Below are 20,957 nucleotides of genomic sequence, written 5' to 3'. Positions count from 1 at the left end.
CTCTACAAGGACGATAAATAAATTGCTAATGCATATTATTTGTCGGTACCAATTTTGGATAGTATTAGAACAGACTTTTGTGCTACAGTCTAGAACTAACAGGAATGGAAATACAAGAATGGAGGAAACCATTTTTCTCTCCTTTTAACAGGATTCAAAAAGTTTTGGATAGATACTTCCACGTATAGAAAAATAGGAGTAGGCCATTCTGCCCTTTGAGCCTGCTCCGCCATTCAATATAATTGCTGATCCTCTACCTCAATACAGGAAACTGTGTGTTATCCGGAGGCTAAATGTCCAGCAAGCTCGAACTACCGGCAAAAATCAGGAGCCGTTTTCTTGGTTTCTTTTCGTTGCTTTTTTCTCAACAGTCAAGCTCTGCAAGGTCTGCAGCTAAGCAATAGCTTCAGCTAGAGACGCTACAGAGACGCTTGCCGACTGTTTAGAAGCTGTTGCTAAGCAACAGGATTTGTTGATTCACTCGGAGTTGAAAATCTCCGTATGTTTCAACATTAGCGCTGGAGTGTCCGGCAGTTTTGAGGGAACGGCAACAGCTCGGTGCCGGATAGCACAAAGTTTCCTGTACCATATTCCCGCTCTCTCCCCATATCCCTTGATGCCTTTTGCGTCTAGAAATCTATATCTCCTTCTTAAATGTATTCAGTGACTTGGCCTCCACAGCCTTCTGTGGTAGAGAATTCCACAGGTTCACCACCCTCTGAGTGAAGAAATTTCTCATCTCAGTCCTAAATGTCCTACCCCATATCCTGAGACTGTGACCCCTCGTTCTAGACACCCCCCCCCCACGACCCAAGCCAGGGGAAACATCCTCCCTGCATCCAGTCTGTCTAGCCCTGTCAGAATTTTATATGTTTCAATGAGAACCCCCTCATTCTTCTAAACTCTAGTGAATACAGGCCTAGTCGACCCAGTCTCTCCTCATAAGACAGTCCTGCCATCCCAGGAATCAGCCTGGTGAACATTCGCTGCACTCCCTCTATGGCAAGTATATCCTTTCTTAGGCAAGACCAAAACTGCACACAGTACTCCAGGTGTGGTCTCACCAAGGCCCTGTACAACTGTAGTAAGACATCCTTGCTCCTGTACTCAAATCCTCTTGCAATAAAGGCCAGCATACCATTTGCCTTCCTAACTGCTTGCTGCACCTGCATGTTTGCTTTCAGTGACTGGTGTACAAGGTCACCCAGGTCCCTTTGTACATCAACATTTCCCAAACTATCGCCATTTAAATACTCTGCCTTTCCGTTTTTCCTACCAAAGTGGATAACTTCACATTTATTCACATTATACTGCATCTGCCATGTATTTGCCCACTTACTCAACTTGTCTAAATCGCCTTGAAGCCTCTTTGCATCCTCCTCACAACTCACAGTCCCACCAAGTTTCGTGTCATCAGCAAACTTGGAAATATTACATTTGGTTCCCTCATCCAAATCATTGATATATAGTGAATAGCTGGGGCCCAAGCACTGATCTCTGCGGTACCCCACTAGTCACCGCCAGCCACTCTGAAAAAGACCCATTTATTCCTACTCGGTTTCCTGTCTGTTAACCAATTTTCAATCTATGCCAGTATATTACCCCCAATCCCATTTGCTTTAATTCTGCACACTAACCTCTTACGTGGCACTTTATCAAGGGCCTTCTGAAAATCCAAATACACCACATCTACTGGTTCTCCCTTATCTATTCTACCAGTTACATCCTCAAAAAACTCCAGTAGGTTTGTCAAACATGATTTCCCTTTCATAAATCCATGTTGACTTTGTCTAATCCCGTTGATATTTTCTAGCATACTTGGTGAAAGGCTGACGATTCTGAGATTTGACCAGGTATGGGTGCAATTAAATAAAAAGGCTTTTGCAGTACTTAAGGAGTTAGTTGCCTTTTGCTTGGATATATCAAGAACAAACTGCAAATTCTATGATAATTCAGAGGGATACTGCAGGAGTGTTGGTTCATTAGTGAGGTTTTCTGTCAACTCTTTCTATATCCCACCTCTCTCGCTGGGGTACAGTTCCACAGACGCACTCACTCAAATAGCTATTCTTCATGTGTGCACCTTGGATCAAGTGTTGGGTTATTCAACTGCAGGATGAGTATCAGCCAAATCCAATCCTGTCCTCACCAGACAGCCACACATGTACTTCACTAGGAGTTGCCAGATAATAATTAGGAGTGGAAATGCGAGCTCAGCTGCAGCATTTCTACCACTGTGATTGGGGATTAATATTGGGATCTCCCTGATCTGTATGCAACGCCATTTTTATATCTACTTAAATAAGGCAGCTTCATATTAGAAGGCCGACTAGAAAATTTGCATGCGACTATAAAACCTAAAACACATAGCCTGTTTATATTATTTGCATACCTGGAGTATATACATACTAGTGCACACAATCTTTTGCAGGTGGTCAACAACGAAAATTGAGAAAAATTTTACAATAGTAAAACCAATACACTAGATTTTATGGAACTCTGATTCTCAATAACAAGAATGGGTTCAAATGGTTCAGGGCTTTGTTTGGTATTTTTAATCTTAGCTAGGGCAATACAATGGGCCTCCGCATACTCGTGCTTAGGTGGAAGAAAGCCAGAGATCCTAATATTGAATGCTATCCAAATGAGCATGGCTGCAAAGTTTATATGCAGGATCACACTTTGCCGAGAAGCCACTCTCAGATATTGTAAGCTCACACATGGCCACTTGGGTGAACAGCACAGAGAGCTGCTGCTTCCAGGACAAACAGATTCACTGCCTTTAGGGAGAGCTGAGAAGGGGGGGGGGGGTGCTGTGGGGTTAAGAGAAGAAAAGGACAGAACATTTGGGGGGGGGGGGGGGGCGGGGGGAAAGAGAGATGAGAAACTGACCACTAAATTCAAAAAGTGCCATAAAAAACTTGCCAGCAGAATAAAATCAACAAATGGGGCACTAGCCAGATGATTTAAAGAATACTTCCTACTCTAGTAACTAACTGGAAATTCAAGCAGTTTCATATTTTTGAAACAGTACAATCTTTCCAGATCCACATGAACATCCTTGTCAGCAGCCGTTGTCAATTGAGAGAAGAACACAAGGTTCTTGATCGTTATTCATTAGCACCAGCTATAAAGTGTAGGCAAGAGCTCAACTGGAGTCAGCTGTGATGCCTCCATGGAGAACAGCTGGCCAACTCATTGACTAGGCTCACACCAAGAATAATCTCTTGAAGGAGATACTGGCGGTGACTGGAAACTCTGGAGGTGTACCTAAGCAAATGTAAGAACTACAGGACCAAAGGTGACAGAAGCAAACCGGCACAAAAGAAAAAGTATTCATGGTGGTAGCAAATATGCTCAGGCCAAACTAGTCTAATGAAAGAGTCTTCAGGTACAGTATCCTTATTCGATCTGGCTATCCAGCACTACACAGCAAATTTACATGTTGAATTTGCTTGATAAAACTTGGTGGTAGATTTCTTTAAATATTCAAATACAACTTGTGATTCCATAGTATGAACATAAGAAATAAGAGTAGGCCGTACGGCCCCTCGAGCCTACTCCGCCATTCAGTAAGATCATGTCTGATCATTGACCGCAACTCCACTTTCCCGCCCCATCTCCATATCCCTCGATTCCCCTAGAGTCCAAAAATCTATCTATCTCCGCCTTGAATATACTCAGACTCAGCATTCACAGCCCTCTGGGGCAGAGAATTCCAAAGATTCACAACCCTGGGGTGTTCTTGGATGCGACACTGGAATATTTGAGCATACTGTTTTAATGCTAACATATGAAAGCATGTGTGTGTTGGGAACTTGTGTTTCAAAGATTCCACCCAGACTACCCAAATTCAATTTTATTTAGTAATCCTCAACATTTGTCACAAAAATACTACTGTGAAACAGCAACATTCTACCACAATATGTTACACACACTTAATTGCTTCTCTATACTGTGCCAATGACATTTACATGTTATTTCACAGTACAGGAAACTGTGTTATATCCGGCACCGATGGGACCGAGCTGTTGCCGATCTATCAAAACTGCCAGACATACCAGCGTTAATGTTGAAGCATAGAGGTTTTCATCTCCGTATCTGACAACAAACACTGTTGCTTAGCAACAGCTTCAAACAAACAGTCAGCCCGTACCTTGGCAGTGTCTCTGTAGCTTAGCAACAGCTTCAGAGAGACTTTCCAGAGCCTGACTGTTGGGGAAAAAAAGCCACGAGAAGAAAAAAAACCTAACCAAACGGCTCCCGATTTCTGCCGGTAGATCGAGGTTTCTGGACATACAACCTCCGGATAAACCAAAGTCTCCTGTAATGATTACAGCAATGGCAAATGCCACCACCTACAGCACTATAAAGTATTTCATTGGACCTAAAGCATGAATAGTAGCAACAATTGCAGTGCATTCCATTCAAATTAGTACTTGAGAGCATGTTTAACCAAGCAGCCATGAAATGATGAGGTTTTCACTATGTCCAGATTCATGTTGGCAGCATGACAAGTCTGGCACTCAGTATAAACCACTTCCTCATCGTGCCTTTCCTAAAAAAAAACACCAGTCTCTTTCTTACCTTTTAGTATAAAACTCAATTTTGATTTGGACAGAATACAACTGTGTAGCCAAAGAAAGGGAGATTGCAATAAAATGGTCTTTTTCTAGACTTCATCCTCCTGTAAATTATTGGTAACACACCCACGCAATATGTTCAGGTTTCTGGAAATTCTTTATTTTGGATCTCTGCCCCTCTCAAGTCCATTATAAAAGGAACTCTATTTACAATAGGAGCTTCTTAAACTAGCAAATTTGACTACTTGCTATGGACTGCTACATACTAAGCAAACGGTATTTTTCCAAAAGTCAGACACCTCCATGTCACAGGTAGGAAATCAGTTTTAAACTGTCGTGATAGTGTGTAGATATGCAAAATGTGCATATATTAAACTACATTTGACTAAATACCTAAAACAAAAACAGATTAAGCAATACCTAGTTGGTGAGATATCTAAATACAATCTCCCACTTATATAAATTATTTTTAAACTATCTACAGAAGTCAAAATGTTTCTCTTTCCTCTCTACCTCAAGGTGGAAAGATTTGTTTGCAATCTACAATGGCAGTTAAATGATCTTTTCCACACCATATCAATCATACGTCTGAACGCAAGTTACCCCAAAAGTTAGCTACTAGTGTTCACATGATCTTGTTACTTTTGTTTTCTGTATAATCACTCAAAGTCTACAACCATTCCAGTGAACCCAAGCATATCAAAGTACAAATTTGCAACCAGTTAAAAAAAGCCAACAAGATATTATCCTTCAGAATAACAAAGGAAACAAATGTTTTGCTTTAAAGGAATAATTATTTAGCAATGTGCCCAGCTGCTGATTACTGCTTTGGCTATGACAAAAAAAAAATCTACCATCTTTCTGTAATTCTGTTTCAGAATATCTTTTAGATAGCAAGTCCAAAGATATTAAGTATTTTGAAGAAAACCTCCATCACAAATCACCCACTTTAACTTACACTACTACATTTAATAAATTATTCATGCTCTCGAAAAAAACAACTTACATGGCAACTACATCCTGAAACAGTACATTCATGTATATAACTGGACTTCAATGATATAGGGGGCTTGACAGGGTAGATGCTGAGAGGTTATTCCCCCTGGTTAGAGGGTCTAGAAATAAGGGGCATAGTCTCAGGATAAGGAGTCAGCGATTTATGATCGAAATGAGGAGGAATTTCTTCACTCGGAGGGTTGTGAATCTTTGGAACTCTACCTAGGTCGTTGGTTCCTACGTGGACCACAACAACTGGATCCTCCCACTCCAAATTCTTCTCCAGCCACGAGGAGATATCCTTAATCCTGGCACTGGACAGGCAACACATTTCAGAACTCCCAGAGAACAGTATCTATTCCCTTGTCTATACAGTCCCCTACCACTACAACTTTCCTTTTCACTCCCCCCACTTGAATGGCCTCCTGTACCACAGTCAGTTTGCTCATCCACCTTGCAGATTTTGCCCTTGTCTACACAGGCAGAAGTACCTCATACCTAGGATATTAGTGAAAAGAAATCAAAAAGAGCTGACACACACAACCGGCTCCAATATTAGAAGGGGCAATAGAAAAATATTAAAAATTCCTTGCAAAAAACTTTACAGCATTTGAAGTGCAACACTATGGGTCTGAGCAGCTGTAAACAAAAAGGCTTTATGTCAAAAAGGAGAAACGCAATTCGATTTTAGAATGTCTTCCCCAATTTACACTAAAAAGGGGTAGAGCAGAAAAAGATGACCACCTTGCGTGAGGAAAGTTTAAATGACTAGGAGTTAGAAAAGAGATTTTAATACATCCTCACACTATTGATAGTGGTAGAAGTGGGCAGCACTTAAGTTTGACTTTTTGCCCATTTGCACTTTAATGCAATAATTTCCTTCAAGAAACTAGCATTCTGTATCACATGCCAGTGTATTGTTCTAAAAAGCTTTGGAAAACACTGAAGGCTGTGCAATTTTAATGCTTGAAGTCATCAGCAACTGCAAAATGATTTAATGAATTAACATTGCTATAGAGCTTTTTGTTTCAATAACAAATATTTCAAATTGCTCAGACTTAATAATCCTTTATGAAGCTGTGATAAGATTATGAACAAAACGATTTGACACTTTCAATAGTTTTTCATTGACTACTGTAACTACTATAATCCCATTGAGATTTTTCCCTATGGGGGAAAAATAGTATCTAATCAAAAATCATATCATGTAACGTAATACATGCATGAACTGTCTAATTTGCAGAATAGGGTATTCACATTAATGATCATTTCTTACTATGCTATTTGTACCTGATTGACCCACTTCTAATTAGAATTATGCCAGAGTGATCAGATAGAATATTGAAGTTTGTGGTGCTGTACCTAAATTATAAAAAAGGAGTTTAAAAATTAACATTTTCTAGAAACTACAGAAATCAAGGAAGCAGGCATGCCATAGCTGTCCTGCTTAGGTCCTTCAATTAAGCTGAAGGCTAATGTGCATCCTATGGCTGATGTGGACATTCAAGTCTTGGGATGACAGCTACTGGAAGGCATTACCTGCAAGGTGTGGATAACAACACATATCCGGAGTCATATCACATACCATGGATGGGTTAGAGGAAAAAGCAACTGATGCTGAAGCTCTGGATCCCTAACTGATGAAATCATCATCGTCATCATCATATGCAGTATATTGTGTTCATGATGTGGTCAGAAAGATGGCAGCAATGCACTAATTTTATGGTACACTCTACCACACCCCTTGCCACTTATGAGGAGTTTCTGGTACTTGCTGTCTGGCCAGTACTGGCTCAAACCCACATATCAAGTGTCTACTGACAAACTAGTGACTTTGTAGGGTACTGAGGGGACAAGGGAAGAAAATAAAAGGCAAGCGGTGCCTCTGACTCCAAGTTGACACTCCTGATGTTGAACGATTGGAACAGAGTCAAATCTCTATGGCAGACTTGGTAACAAAGAACAAACATGTATTTAAATAGCTCCTTTCACACCCTCAGGATGTCCCAAAGCAATTCACAGCCAACTAATTACTTTTGAACATAACATAAGAAATAGGAGCTAGAGTAGGCCATTTGCCCCTTTGAGCCTGCTCTGCCATTCTCTCTCCCTTAGGCAGTCCCTCGGGACCAAGGATGACTTGCTTCCACATTAAAAATGAGTTCTCAGGTGACTGATGAGTCCAATGCAGGACCTAGAGTCTCTGTCACAGGTCGGGCAGACGGTGGATGAAGGGGCAGGGTGCTTGGGTTGACGTGCGCTCCTTGCGCTTGCTCCCGGCGAAGAGACTCGAGGTGTTCGGCGCCTTCCCGGATGCTTCTCCTCCACTTTGTGCAGTCTTGGGCCAGGGATTCCCAGGTGTTGGAGGGGATGTTGCACTTTTTCCAAGGAGGCTTTGCGGGTGTCCTTGAAGCGTTTCCTCTGCCCACCTGGGGCTCTCTTGCCATGTCAGAGCTCCGAGTAGAGCGCTTGTTTTGGGAGTCTTGTATCTCATAAGTCAACACCTTCACCGAAGCGTACGAGATCATGGGCCTTACACTAAACATCTCGATTATCAAAATCCAGCATTCAAGGTCATGGCTGATCTTCTACCTCAATACTACCTTCCCGCACTATCCCCATATCCCTTAGTTCCCAAAAATCTATCGATCTCTGTCTTGAATATACTCAATGACTGAGCATCCACAGCTCTCTGGGGTAGAGAATTCCAAAGATTCACAACCCTTTGAGTGATGAAATTTCTCCTCATCTCAGTCCTAAATGGCTGGCCCCCTTATTCTGAAACTGTGACCCCGTGTTCAAGATTCCCCAGCCGGAGAAACATTTTCTCACCATTAACCCTGTCAAGCTCCTTAAGAATTTTATATGTTTTCTCATTCTTCTAAACTCTAGAACTCTAAAATGTAGCTACTGTTATCATGTAGGCAAATAAAAACAATCAAATGCATGAACCAGATAGGTCCACAGAACTTCAGATCTCATTACTGGAACTTGGAAGGGCATACCAATCAGTGCCAGTAGTAATTCTTCTCATTTGATTCAGATTCAGATTTGGTTTATTTGCCATATGTAACAAGTACAATGGAATGCTTGTTCCCCGTAGGGACGCGCCGCGTTCAGAGTCAATACAATGGCTTCCCGTGGCAGTGGGAGCACGATGTCCCTCAGCCGCTCCGTCCTCCTCTTCACCGCGGCCTCCTCCTCACTGTTGCCGGCTCCACATGCGGTGGCCTGCTTCTCCTGCTCTGGCCACCATGCCCGGCTCCCCTCCTCCCATCCGGACAGAGAGTTACCCGAAATGGAGCTGCCGGCCGACGTGCTGCAGCGTGTCGTGAGTCTGCTGCTCGTTGCGTTGCGCTCCTCTGCCCGACTCGCCGAACACATCGGCGGGATGTGAATGCTCCAATGCGGCCTCCTCTTCACCGTCGCCGGCTCCACAGCACCGGGCCTACTTCTCTCTTCACGGGTCGGTCTCTGGCCGCCATGCTCGGCTCCCCTCCTCCCAGTCGGAATTCCTTCCCGCCGAGGAGCTGCCGGCCGATGTCAGATAACACGAAGCTGAAGCCCAAACAGGGTGCTCCTTGTTGGACAAAAATGTGGAAACTGACCATAGCTTTCTTCTCCCATAAACTCCTTTCCTTTGCAACTGACTCCATCTCACTCCCCAGGCACTTCCTCAAGCTGCACCAGAAGACTGTACAAGATCTTGGGTGTCCCGTTAGATCCAGAGCTATGCTCAACACCACATACTATCCATCACCAATGCCATGTACTCCCATCACCACAACACTGCCTGCCTCTGCTCTACCAGCAATAAAACCTTTAACCATGCTTTTGCCACTTCAAAGTTTGATTTCTCCAATATTCTCTTTACTGGCCTCCGATTTTCCACAAGCTCCAACTTATCCAAAACTTTGACCCATTTTCTGTTCCGAACCAAGTCCAGGTCACCCATCACCCCAGCCTTGCACTGGCTCCCTGTTCCCCAACACCTTAAAATTTAAAATCCTAACTCTTCTCCAAATCCCTCCATGGCCTCACCACATTATCATCCTGCAAACTCATCCTGCATTCTTTAGACCTCCAACTCTGGTCTTGTGTGCATTCTGCCCTCCCTTCATCTCACCACTGCTCACAGATCTTTCAGCCACGCCAGCACTACTCTCTGGAACTCCCTCACTAAATCCCTATTCATCACCTTTAAAAACCTTCCCAAAACTTTTGGTCGCCTCTCCGAACTATCCCAATATGACTCGGTGTCCATTCCATTATCTATTCTATCTCCCTCCTCTGTAAAGTACCGTGCAACATTTCCTACATTAAAAGGCATTATATAATTTTTTTTTTTTTAATTAGTTTATGGGATCTGGGCGTCGCTGGCAAGGCCAGCATTTATTGCCCATCCCTAGGTGCCCTTGAGAAGGTGGGGGTGAGCCACCTTCTTGAACCGTTGCAGTCTGTGTGGTGATGGTACTCCCACAGTGCTGTTAGGCAGGCAGTTCCAGGATTTTGACTCAGCGACGATATACTTCCAAGTCAGGATGGTGTGTGACTTGGAGGGGAACTTGGAGGTGGTGTTCCCATGCGCCTGCTGCCCTTCTAGGTTGAAGAGGTCGCGGGTTTGGGAGTTGCTGCAGTGCATCTTGTAGATGGTACACACTGCAGCCACGGTACGCCGGTGGTGGAGGGAGTGAATGTTTAAGGTGGTGGATGGGGTGCCAATCAAGCGGGCTGCTTTGTCCTGGATGGTGTCGAGCTTCTTGTGTTGTTGGAGCTGCACTCATCCAGGCAAGTGGAGAGTATTCCATCACACTCCTTACTTGTGCCTTGTAAATGGCGGAGAGGCCTTGGGGAGGCAGGTGAGACACTCACTGCAGAATACCTAGCCTCTGACCTGCTCGTGTTGCCACAGTATGTGTGTGGCTGGTCCAGTTAAGTTTCTGGTTAATGGTGACTCCCCAGGATGTTGATAGTGGGGAATTCGGTGATGGTAATGCCATTTAATGTCAAGGGGAGGTGGTTAGACTCTCGCTTGTTGGAGATAGCCATTGCCTGGCACTTCTGTGACACGAATGTTACCTGCCACTTATCAGCCCAAGCATGAATGTCGTCCAGGTCTTGTTGCATGCGGCATGGACTGCTTCATTATCTGTGGAGTTGTGAATGGCGCTGCACACTGTGCAGTCATCTGCAAACATCCCCAGTTCTGACCTTATGTTGGAGGGAAGGTCATTGATGAAGCAGCTGAAGATGGTTGGGCCTAGGACACTGCCCTGAGGAACTCTTGCTGAGATGATTGACCTTCAACCATCACCCTTTGTGCTAGGTATGACTCCAGCCAGGAGCGTTTTCCCCCCCAATTCCCATTGACTTCAGTTTTACTGGGGCTCCTTGATACCAGACAAGTTGTTGTGCTAGTAAACTGCAAGCTTTTACCTGGTTAAACTCCAGTAGGCCTCCTGCACACTGAAAACCTTCGGAGTGTCTACTGATTTCACTGTGCCAGCCAATGAGATGGAAGCCGGGCGGGACTTACAGAAAACAAGTATTTTACAGCAACCTTGGCGCTTGCCAGGCTGCACAGAAACTCAGTGGACTTGGGTAAATGGGGTGTGTCTCAGAAAAGTTGTTTTGAATTTATAAGGAACAATACCCATTTGTGGCCAAAATTAGTAAGCAACGATTCAGTGAAGCAAATGAAATAGTGAAACAGGAATGGAGAACAAAGTCGAACCAGTAAAATGTGCAATTAGTAAGCAAGATAGGAAATGGGGGATTTTTAGATGAGAGATCTAGGTAGCCAGGGGGTGAATAAGTAAATACAGTGCTCTTTTTCGATTAGATGAATAAACCAGGGCAAGTAAGCAACCTGAAAGTAAAACACTTCAGGGGCCAGTGAACATAAGGAAAAAAACAAAGCTGTTGAACTGGAAGAAAGCAAAACTAAGAAATGAAAGAGAAACAACAGTTAAAACAGCAGACCAGCATTGAGAAATACTGAGAAATGGATAGAGTGCAGGCCAAAAACATCTCAACCACAATTAAAGAGGTTGCACCAAGGGCTAGAGTTCCATATTATTAGATGATGAAGAATAAAGCCTAAAATGAGGGCACGATAAAGTTAATGCTGGTAATACAGAAGAAATCCAGGAGAAATAGCTAAACAAGTGAAACGAGAAGAGCTATAGAAGCAGGAAAAGATATAAAAGGTTATTAAAGATATAATAAAGGCCAACATAAAGGTTAACAACAGGGCTGGAGCTGCTGCAGGACAAAGAAAAATAATCACAGAATAAAAGAATGGCAAATAGGCTCAAAAGTTTTACTCAATTTAGAGATGGGTGAAAGAAGGTTCAACAGTATACAGGTAGACTATCCTTTATCCGAAAACCTTGGGACCGGCTGAGTTTCGGTTTTCGGAATTTTTCGGATTTCAGAAGGTATTGCGAAATTTGTCGGGGGCGGGGGGGGCCCGGGGTCGGCGGGGGGTGCCGGGGTCGGCGGGGGGGGGGGGGGGGGGTCGGCCGGAAAAGAATATCGGACGGGCCGCGGTTCGGGTCGGGCCAGGGGGGAGAAAAGAATATCGGACGGGTCGGGGGTGGGGGGTGGAGAAAAGAATATCGGACGGGCCGCTGTATTGTCGGGTTCACTCTCCCGGTACCTCCTTCACACTGCCCGGCTCGACCTGCAATCTCCTACCCAGGAGGGAACTCTGTGACCTTCTGCCCTGCTCAGCGTAAGTCGTGCGCCACTCTGGTCATGTCGTGCGCACGACTTACACTGAACGAAAAAACTTGGTTTTTAGAGGTTTTCGGAAGTTCGGATAAAGGATAGTCTACCTGTACTAAAGGACAGTGTGAAGAGCAATAGAAAATGTACTGGATGTTTTACACAAAAATACCAAGGAAGGATAGTGATAAAATAGGAGAGTTTGACGGTTGGAGCAACAGTGGCCAGAGCAGCTTTGTTGCTGCAGCTTTTAGATTTATCAGCAGTGATTCCCAGGGGGGATCCTTCCACAGGCGCTGGTGGCTCTCTACTAACACCATTCTTCATGTGGAAGGCTAGGCTGTAGAGACCGTCGCTGAGGGACGTTCTCCACAAACCCAAGCTGCCTCACTGACAAATCGCCCCAAGGACCTTATCTTATCGGCAGTTCAAGCAATGGCTGCCGAAGTGGCACATTTTTGTTGTGGCTTTTTGATTTATCAGCAGCAATTCTTTGGGGGATCCTTCCACAGGCGCTGGTGGCTGTCTGGTGTGTTACAAACACTATTCTTTATGTAAAGTCTAGGCACAAGCTGCTGCAATACGGCCACAGTAATTTCATGGAAATACCCAATTCAGTGTTCTGCCCTTCGAATAGCTTCTGGACTCACTCGCCCTCCACTCCAGTCTCCGCACCTGAACATCAGTTCGTCACTGATACCACCCTACCTATGTCAACTTTATCTGACCTTTGACTAACTCTGGATTCCCTCCTGTGGCCTCCTCTCTATTCCCTGTTTATTACCACCTTGATCTTGCGCGTAACCACACCTGCGTAGCTTGAGTTTCCCTGCTTCCTTTCGCATGCCATTTTGGCTGCTGCACCAGACCCAAGCCCAGCACTACTATTTCCCCTTTTTTTCTTCTTTTCTCTTTACCCCGCTCTCCTGTTGTGCTGCCTCCTTTCACTTCTCCCCTCTCAGGCACTCTGCCCTCAAATCCCTACCCCACCTTTCCAGGTTTGTCACCCTCTTAGATAATCCTACAGCTTCCTCCTCTGCCTCTCTTGGCATCCTTTGAAGGGACCACTGAGGCACTAGTCGCTGCCTCCTTACTAGCAGCAACCCCAACTGTCCCATCCTACTCTTGCTGACCTTCCCACCCGGCGTGCCCACTGGTGGCAAATCTTGCCAAGTTACTTATTGTCCCACTCACCGCTCCCAGCGATGACTCAATGGACACCGCCCCTCTCCACATCTCCCTCCAGAACGTGCGTTCACTTGTGAACAAGGCCCGTGCCATCCATGAGCTTATTGTAGATGATCAAATCAACATCATAGCTTTGACGGCAACCTGGCTGAGGGGTGATGACACCTTCTCCCTTAATAAAGCTTCCCCACCTGGCTATACCTTCCACCACTCGCCCAGCTCAAACCACCGCAGTGGCAGTGCAGCCCATATCACTAAATCTCACCTTGGTATGTCGTCCTATTCCTGTGGCAACTTCTCCTTTGAGCCCCTCTCCTCTCACTTAAAATTCTTGATGTCTACAGTCCACCCAAGTATGACGGCCAGTTTCTCAGAGATCTTCACTGCTTTCCGCTCTCAGCCTCTGCACTGAGCAACTTCTCATCCTCAGTGATTTCAACCTCCATCTTAACTCATCATGCTCTCTCTCTCCCAAGTTCACTGTTCTCCTATCCTCCCTAAATCTCTCACTTCATATAAACTCCCCTACCCATATTCACGGCCACCCCTTCAACCTCACATGGCCTCACTACCCCCATCGTGTCAATCTCGGATAAGGCCATCTCTGATCAGTTCCCTGTAACCCTCACCACCCACATTCCCCCCTTACCACTCCCAACCCCACTTCCTTCGACTTAGAAATTATGAAAAGACAAATCAGAGGAGCAAGAGACTATGAGCTGTGGAGGAGCAAAGGGTTTATGTGCCCATGTACATAAATCGCTAAAAGCTAGAGCACACAGGTATAAAAAGTAATCAGAGTCTAATGGAATGTTGGACTTATAGAATTTATACAGCACAGAAATAGGCCATTTGTCCCAACTGCGCCACATAAGCCTCCTCCTAGTGCTCTTCATCTAACTCCATCAGGGTAACCTTCTATTCCTTTCTCCCTCATGGGTTTATCCAGCTTCTTGAGTGTTGGAATTCAAAACGAAGGAAGCAATGCTTCAGTTGTACTGGGCCATGGTCAGATTCCATTTGGAGTACTTGTTCAATTTTGGGCACTGAACTTCAGGAAAGATATACAGTAAACTCTTTCTTATCCAGCACCTATGGGACCAGGATGGTGCCGGTTGATGAAAAACTCTGGCTAACAGAGAGGTATACCTACCAAGGCAATTTTTAACAAACAAAAATAAAAACCACTGACTAACTCGGCCACCATGGGAGACTCTGACTTGGCAAAATGAGTGCTGGATGGATTTGGCAAGATTACCGGTTATCTATTTTGCCGGTTATTAAAGTAATAAACATTGCTTGCATTCCCTTGAGTTTAGAAGGTTAAGGGGATGATCTAATTGAGGAGTTTAAAATGAGAAAAAGAAACTATTTCCTTTGGTGGGGAACTCAAGAATAAGGGGCATAATCTTAAAATTAGACCTAGGCAGTTTAGGAGTGGAATCAGGAAGCACTTCTACCACAGAGGCTGATAAAGGCATAAGGTAACCATGATTTTATAAACCGAGTCAGCAAGGAAGTTATGCTAAACCTTTATAAAATCACTGGTTAGGTCCCACCTGGAGTGTTGTATTCAATTCTGGGCACCACACTTTCAGAAGGATGTCAAGGTCTTAGAGAGGGTGCCAGGGACTTCAGTTGTGTGGAGAGACTAGACAAGATGGGGTTGTTCTCCTTAGAGGAGAGAAGGTCAAGGGGAGATTTAATATAGGTGTTTATAATCATGAAGGGGTTTGATAGAGTAAATAAGGAGAAACTGTTTGCAGTGGTAGAAGGGTCGGCGACCAGGGGACACAAATTTAAGGTACAGGAAACTTTGGTTTATCCGGAGGTTGTATGTCCGGAAACCTCGATCTACCGGCAGAAATCAGGAGCCGTTTTGTTAGGTTTTTTTTCCCCCCCCCCCAACAGTCAGGCTCTGGAAAGTCTCTCTGAAGCTGTTGCTAAGCTACAGAGACGCTTCCAAGGTACGGGCCGACTGTTTGAAGCTGTTGCTAAGCAACAGTGTTTGCTGTCAGATACGGAGATGAAAACCTCCGTATGCTTCAACATTAACGCTGGTATGTTCGGCAGTTTTGATAGATCGGCAACAGCTCGGTCCCGTCGGTGCCGGATATAACAAAGTTTCCTGTAATGGGCAAAAGAACCAGAGCTGAGATGGAGAATTTTTTTTAATTTTTTTTTTTTTTTTAAATAAGCACGACAAATTGTTATGATCTGGAATGCACTGCCTGAAAGGGTGGTGGAAGCAGATTCAATAGTAACTTTCAAAAGGAAATTGGATAGATACTTGATGGGAAAAAAATTGCAGGGCTATGGGGAAAAGGACAGGGAATGGGACTAATTGGAGAGGTCTTTCAAATATCCATCACAGGCATGATAGACCAAGTGGCCTACTTCTGTGCTTTATCATTCTATGACAAAGGGTAGTGGAATTCTGAAACCCTCCTCCTCCTCCCCCAGAAGGGTTCCCCAGAAGGGTTCAGATGCTGGTTAAATTGAAATTTTGAAGACTGAGATGAGATTTTTGTTAGGCAAGGATATGGATATAAAACAATGGCAGGTAAATAGGAAGGCACAGATTATCCATGCTCTAACTGAATGGCAGAACAGGCTTAATGGGCTGAATAGCTTATCCCTGTTCCTATAGTAAAAATGAACAGTAGATATGGCATATATGATCATCAAAAAAGCATCACTAAAGTGCCACAGAAGAGAGCTATTGCTAAGATTAATGCCCATGGTATTAAATGTGAACTGTCTGCATTGATGGAGCAATGGTTAAGGGTAAAGCTGGAGTAAATTGATGTTTCTCTAATTGGAAAGATGTAGACAGTGGCATCCCCCATGGCTATATTGGAACTGTCCTCCATATAAGTGATCAGGGCTTGGACATAGAGAATATGACATTTGCATGTGATACCAAATTAGATGATGTGATAAACTGAAGAACAATTAAAAAAATTGCATTACTGTCATTAGAAGCATGGACTGATATATGGCAAATGCAGAAAAAGGACAGAACTGAAATATATGGAGTAAAAGAACAGATCTAAGGTACAGTTATGATCTGTAAAACAAGTTCACAGATAGAAAGGCATAAAAAGTGCAAAAGGGCTTCTGGGTTCATACATTCAATAGCAAATACAAAAGCAAGGAAGTGACAAAGGTTGTAGTTTTGGGCAACTCATCACAGAAAGGATTGCAGGATAAGAATCACTAGGACAGTACTAGATTATGATAAATTTGGGAAAACTAAAATTGTGTTCACTGGAGAGAAAGGCAAGAGATCCAACAAAAGTTCTATAACTTTCAATAGTGAATTGGATAAATATTTGAAGGGGAAAATTTTGCAGGGCATTAGGGAAAGGGTAGGGGAGTAAGACTAATTGGGCAGCTCTTTCAAAGAGCCGGCAGAGACGCAATGGGCTGAACAGCCTCCTTCAGTGCTGTACCATTCTATGCTTCTATAAATGTTTAAAATTGTAAAATTTCTGCAGTCAGCAAATAACAAGGTATCAAACTCAAGATTTGTTGTAGAAGCAAAAAAAGCAGAGATTATGAATTTCTCCAGGGATAATAATTGTGATATGGAAGACTTCACCACAAGTGACTATTGAAGTCATGGTATCACATTAAAGGAGGACCTGAACCCTTGAAGATATTAAATACTATTGGCAAGGAGCAGAAAAATGGAATTAAGAGTTGATAACTCCAGTAGAGGTTCCAAAGAATTGGTGTGACAAACAGCTTCCTTCTCCAATTATGAGCCTAGACAGTGAGGCCATTCAACCAAGAAAGCATCAACAGAGTTACACATACTTTTTAACAATAGTAATTGAACAGCAGTCAGAAGGAAATCCTGGCCTATTTTCCCCTTGCTTAGCCCAGGAGAGTTTACGTCAAATATAGCACACGCAGTGAGAACAAGTTTTTAAGCACAGACTGGGGAATCAACCCTGGGACCTTCTTAATCTGCATAGCTCATTATCTTATTCATTGAAGTATTAATAAAATATACAAAGCTCTACAAAACAAAATTCTGAAGCCTATGTTGTGAACAACTTGAGATCTTTTAGTGGTTGTTCCAAAGCACCAAAACTTGAAAGATGTTTTTCAGTATTAAAAACAAAAGTTCATGATTTAAATAACTAAGTTTAAATATTTAGTATATCCATTCAAGTAGGTTTTTATATTTTTCTGAATCACAGTGGATATTGGATAATTACCGTTAAATTCTGCACAATACTAGCATTAAATACTTTAAGATAAAAGGCTAGTCTCTAGAACAATTATTAGCGACAATATGTGCAAAATTGCACATTAATGCCAACTAGGGAAGAGCATTTAAAAGACCACTAGGCCATATCCTCTGATTCCATCTAATTATACAGCACATCTTGTTCATCTAATCACTACAATACCGTGGCCTGTTCAACGAACACTAAAATTAATACGCATATGCATACTACATCCTGCTGGGAAGGCCCCAATATAATCGCGCTTCCTCCTCCGTAACTTTACCTTTCGTCGAGGATAAAGACATCCTTGAAAGGATGGGAACATTAAAACGAACCAGGTTTCTAAAATTACAACAGTCTAGTTTCAGCTAGTTATGAATTTTAAAAAACTCCTTACTAAAAATTAATTTAAAACTCTGCTGCGGGGCGGGGGGGTGGGGGGGAAGAAAAACTGTCTTCCTCCTTTCCCACAAAGATTACATAACCTGAAATGCCCTTTGGATTTGATACTTAAATTCTGTGTTATTTTAAATTACACACACAGTATATAATCACACACATTTGAAACAAAGGGATATCATTTGCAAAGCAGGCCTCGGCGTAAAGTTTAAAAGATTGGACCGGGGAGAGGGGGGTGGGGAGGCCTCGAAACAAAGCTGCAGTGCGTCAACAGCTCGTGTTCCCCCCCCCCGATAAACACAGGCCTGGATAGACCGTCACCCGGGCCCGCATGGAGAGACCAAAGCAGCCGCACAACAGGGCCGCCCCCCCGGGCCGCGTGTTGTCTAAAGCCCGGGACACAGAGAGAGAAAGAGAGCGCGCGGCGCGCCGCCATCCCCGGGTGTCAGGCTGTGGCGTGGCCCGGGCCCAGTCCGTAGTCGCCTTACCTCGGCGTCTGCTGTTATTTCGGTTTGTGTTTCTCTCTTTTTCTTTCCAAAAAACCTGAGAAATGTGTGGGTAAAGTAGCCGGATGTCACTAGGCCCGGCGTGTGCTGGAGTTTGGAAGACCCAAACCGGCGATGATGAGGAAGCGAGTGGACAGTCGCGCTCAGCGCTCGCTCTTCTTTATTCCCTCTCTCTCTCTCTCTCTCTTTTACTTCCAGTCGCTGCTCCGACTCGCAAAGATGGCCGCCCGGCGCACCGACGTCAGCACGCTACCGGCCGGCTCGTTCGTGCGTGCGCACACACACGCCCCCGCTGGCTGGCGAAAGACGTCATTGCATTCCACGTTGTGCGCAGCAATTGAAAGAGTGGGTCTCAGGCCGCGAAATGGAAGGAAAAAAATGGCGGCGACGGCCGCCTCACTTCCGGCGGGTCCCGCGGCTGCCGCCATTTTGGGCAGGTCGGCAGCGCTGCCGTTACCTGCGCTCGCTCCACATATTTAGATAAGGCAGTTCGTGACGTCAATGAGTGCGCAACGTTGATTTCACGCACGATCCGCCATTGAGGACGTCGCCGCTCCATTGAACGCCCTCTCCCAATCACGACCAGCTGACCATGCTTCGGCAGCAGGAAGGACCCCCCCATCAGCCCTATTTAAAGGGATCATCAATAGCTGACTTGATTTTCAGTTCTGCTAGCTCTGTGTAAGTGTGTGCGATTGTTTGGAGCTGTCTAAAGTCATTTAAAGTTGGTGAGGTGACAGGAATTGTTGCTGCAAGTGGAGAACATCTTGCTTCTCATTTAAAGGCTTCTACTCACAACTTGCTCCCAGACATGGGGGCTCTACTTGCAATCCACCTCGCGCTGGACTATGAAAGGGTGATGGTGCGGAGGCGGCAAAGAAGAGAAGATGCTCGCGGAGAAGGAGGGAGGAGTATGATGATGAGGAGGAGGAGGAGAGGCAGCAGGGCTCTTGGCAGGAGGCCTTACCCGCCTCGGGTCTTCCGAGAGCACTTCTCTTACCTGCACTTAAGCCAGGAGCAGTGTATAAGGAGGCTTTGCTTCACCAAGGAGGTGGTCACAGAACTTTGCCACCTCCTGCAACCAGACCTACAGCCTCAGACCAGGGCCACCACAGCTCTCCCAGTGGCAGTCAAGGTCACTGTGGCCCTTAATTTTTTTGCCACCGGTTCCTTCCAGTCTGAAGCAGGAAACATAGCTAACATCTCCCAGTTCGCTGTCCATCGATGCATTCGGGAGGTCACGGAGGCTCTCTACTCCAGGAGAAGGGACTTCATTGTCTTCTCTCTGAACAGAGATAAGCAGGACGAGCGTGCATGTGGCTTTGCAAGAATAGCGGGCTTCCCCATGGTGCAGGGCGCCATCGACTGCACACACGTGGCTTTGCGGGCGCCGCATATGAATCCTGAGATATTCCGCAACCGCAAAGGCTACCACTCGCTTAATGTGCAGTTGGTGTGCGACCATGCCCAGCGCATCATGATGGTGAATGCCCAGTATCCTGGCAGCAGTCATGATGCCTTCATCCTACGCCAGTCCGGTGTGCCAGCAATCTTCCAGCCACCGCGTCAAACCAGAGGGTGGCTGCTCGGCGACAAGGACTATCCAATTTGCACCTGGCTGATGACTCCCCTCCGCAACCCCACCAATCGTGGCCAGCACTCATATAATGACAGCCATGCTGCCACGAGGAATGTAATTCAGCAGACCATCGGGGTGCTAAAGCAACGGTTTCGCTGCCTTGCCCGCTCGGGAGGAGCCCTCCAGTACACGCCAGAGCAGGTGTCTCACTTCGTGGTGGTCTGCTGCATGCTCCACAACTTGGCCATCATGAAGGCGCAACCCTTGCCACCAGGGATTGTAGGACCATCTCAGGAAGAAGAAGAAGAGGAGGAGGAGGAACAGGAGGAGGAGGAGGAGGAGGAACAGGAGCAGGAACAGGAGGAGGCAGAACAGCAACAGGAAGAGGAGGAGGATGAACAGGAAGAGGAAAACAATCTTTGTTGTGGACGGGCTGTCCGTGATCGCCTCATCAGACTCCGATTCCAGTGAATAAAACCCCAGATCCCCTTTGCTCACCTCTTCCCCATCATCCTGTCCCTGTGTCATGGAACACCACAGCGCCCTCCTGGGAACAAAGCTGAAACGAGCCACCACAAAACACATTCTAAACAAAAATCATAAATTTATCCAAATGCAATCAAAATGACTATCCACTATTCACCTGTGTGCTTTCCCTTAGTGCCTGTGGTTCATGTGCCTTTACTGACTCTAGTGCCCTGACTCAGTGCTTCCCCCAGTGGCTGCAGCATAGCTG

General features: G+C 45.0%; 1 protein-coding gene across 1 annotated transcript in view; it reads right to left on the bottom strand.

Moving 5' to 3' along the window:
• Positions 1-18,784, bottom strand: part of prrc2c (proline-rich coiled-coil 2C) — a 99,668-nt gene extending 80,884 nt beyond the window's left edge. The window contains exon 1 of the mRNA XM_085978003.1: positions 18,625-18,784. The gene's annotated coding sequence lies outside the window, so the exon portion shown is untranslated. The remainder of the gene's footprint in view (positions 1-18,624) is intronic.
• Between the last annotated feature and the right edge of the window lie 2,173 nt (positions 18,785-20,957).

The sequence above is a fragment of the Somniosus microcephalus genome, chromosome 3 (genome assembly GCF_052327205.1).
Source record: "Somniosus microcephalus isolate GS21.2 chromosome 3, FLI_Smic_1.0, whole genome shotgun sequence".
Lineage (NCBI taxonomy): Eukaryota > Metazoa > Chordata > Chondrichthyes > Squaliformes > Somniosidae > Somniosus > Somniosus microcephalus.
This window is presented reverse-complemented; position numbering and strand designations above follow the sequence as displayed.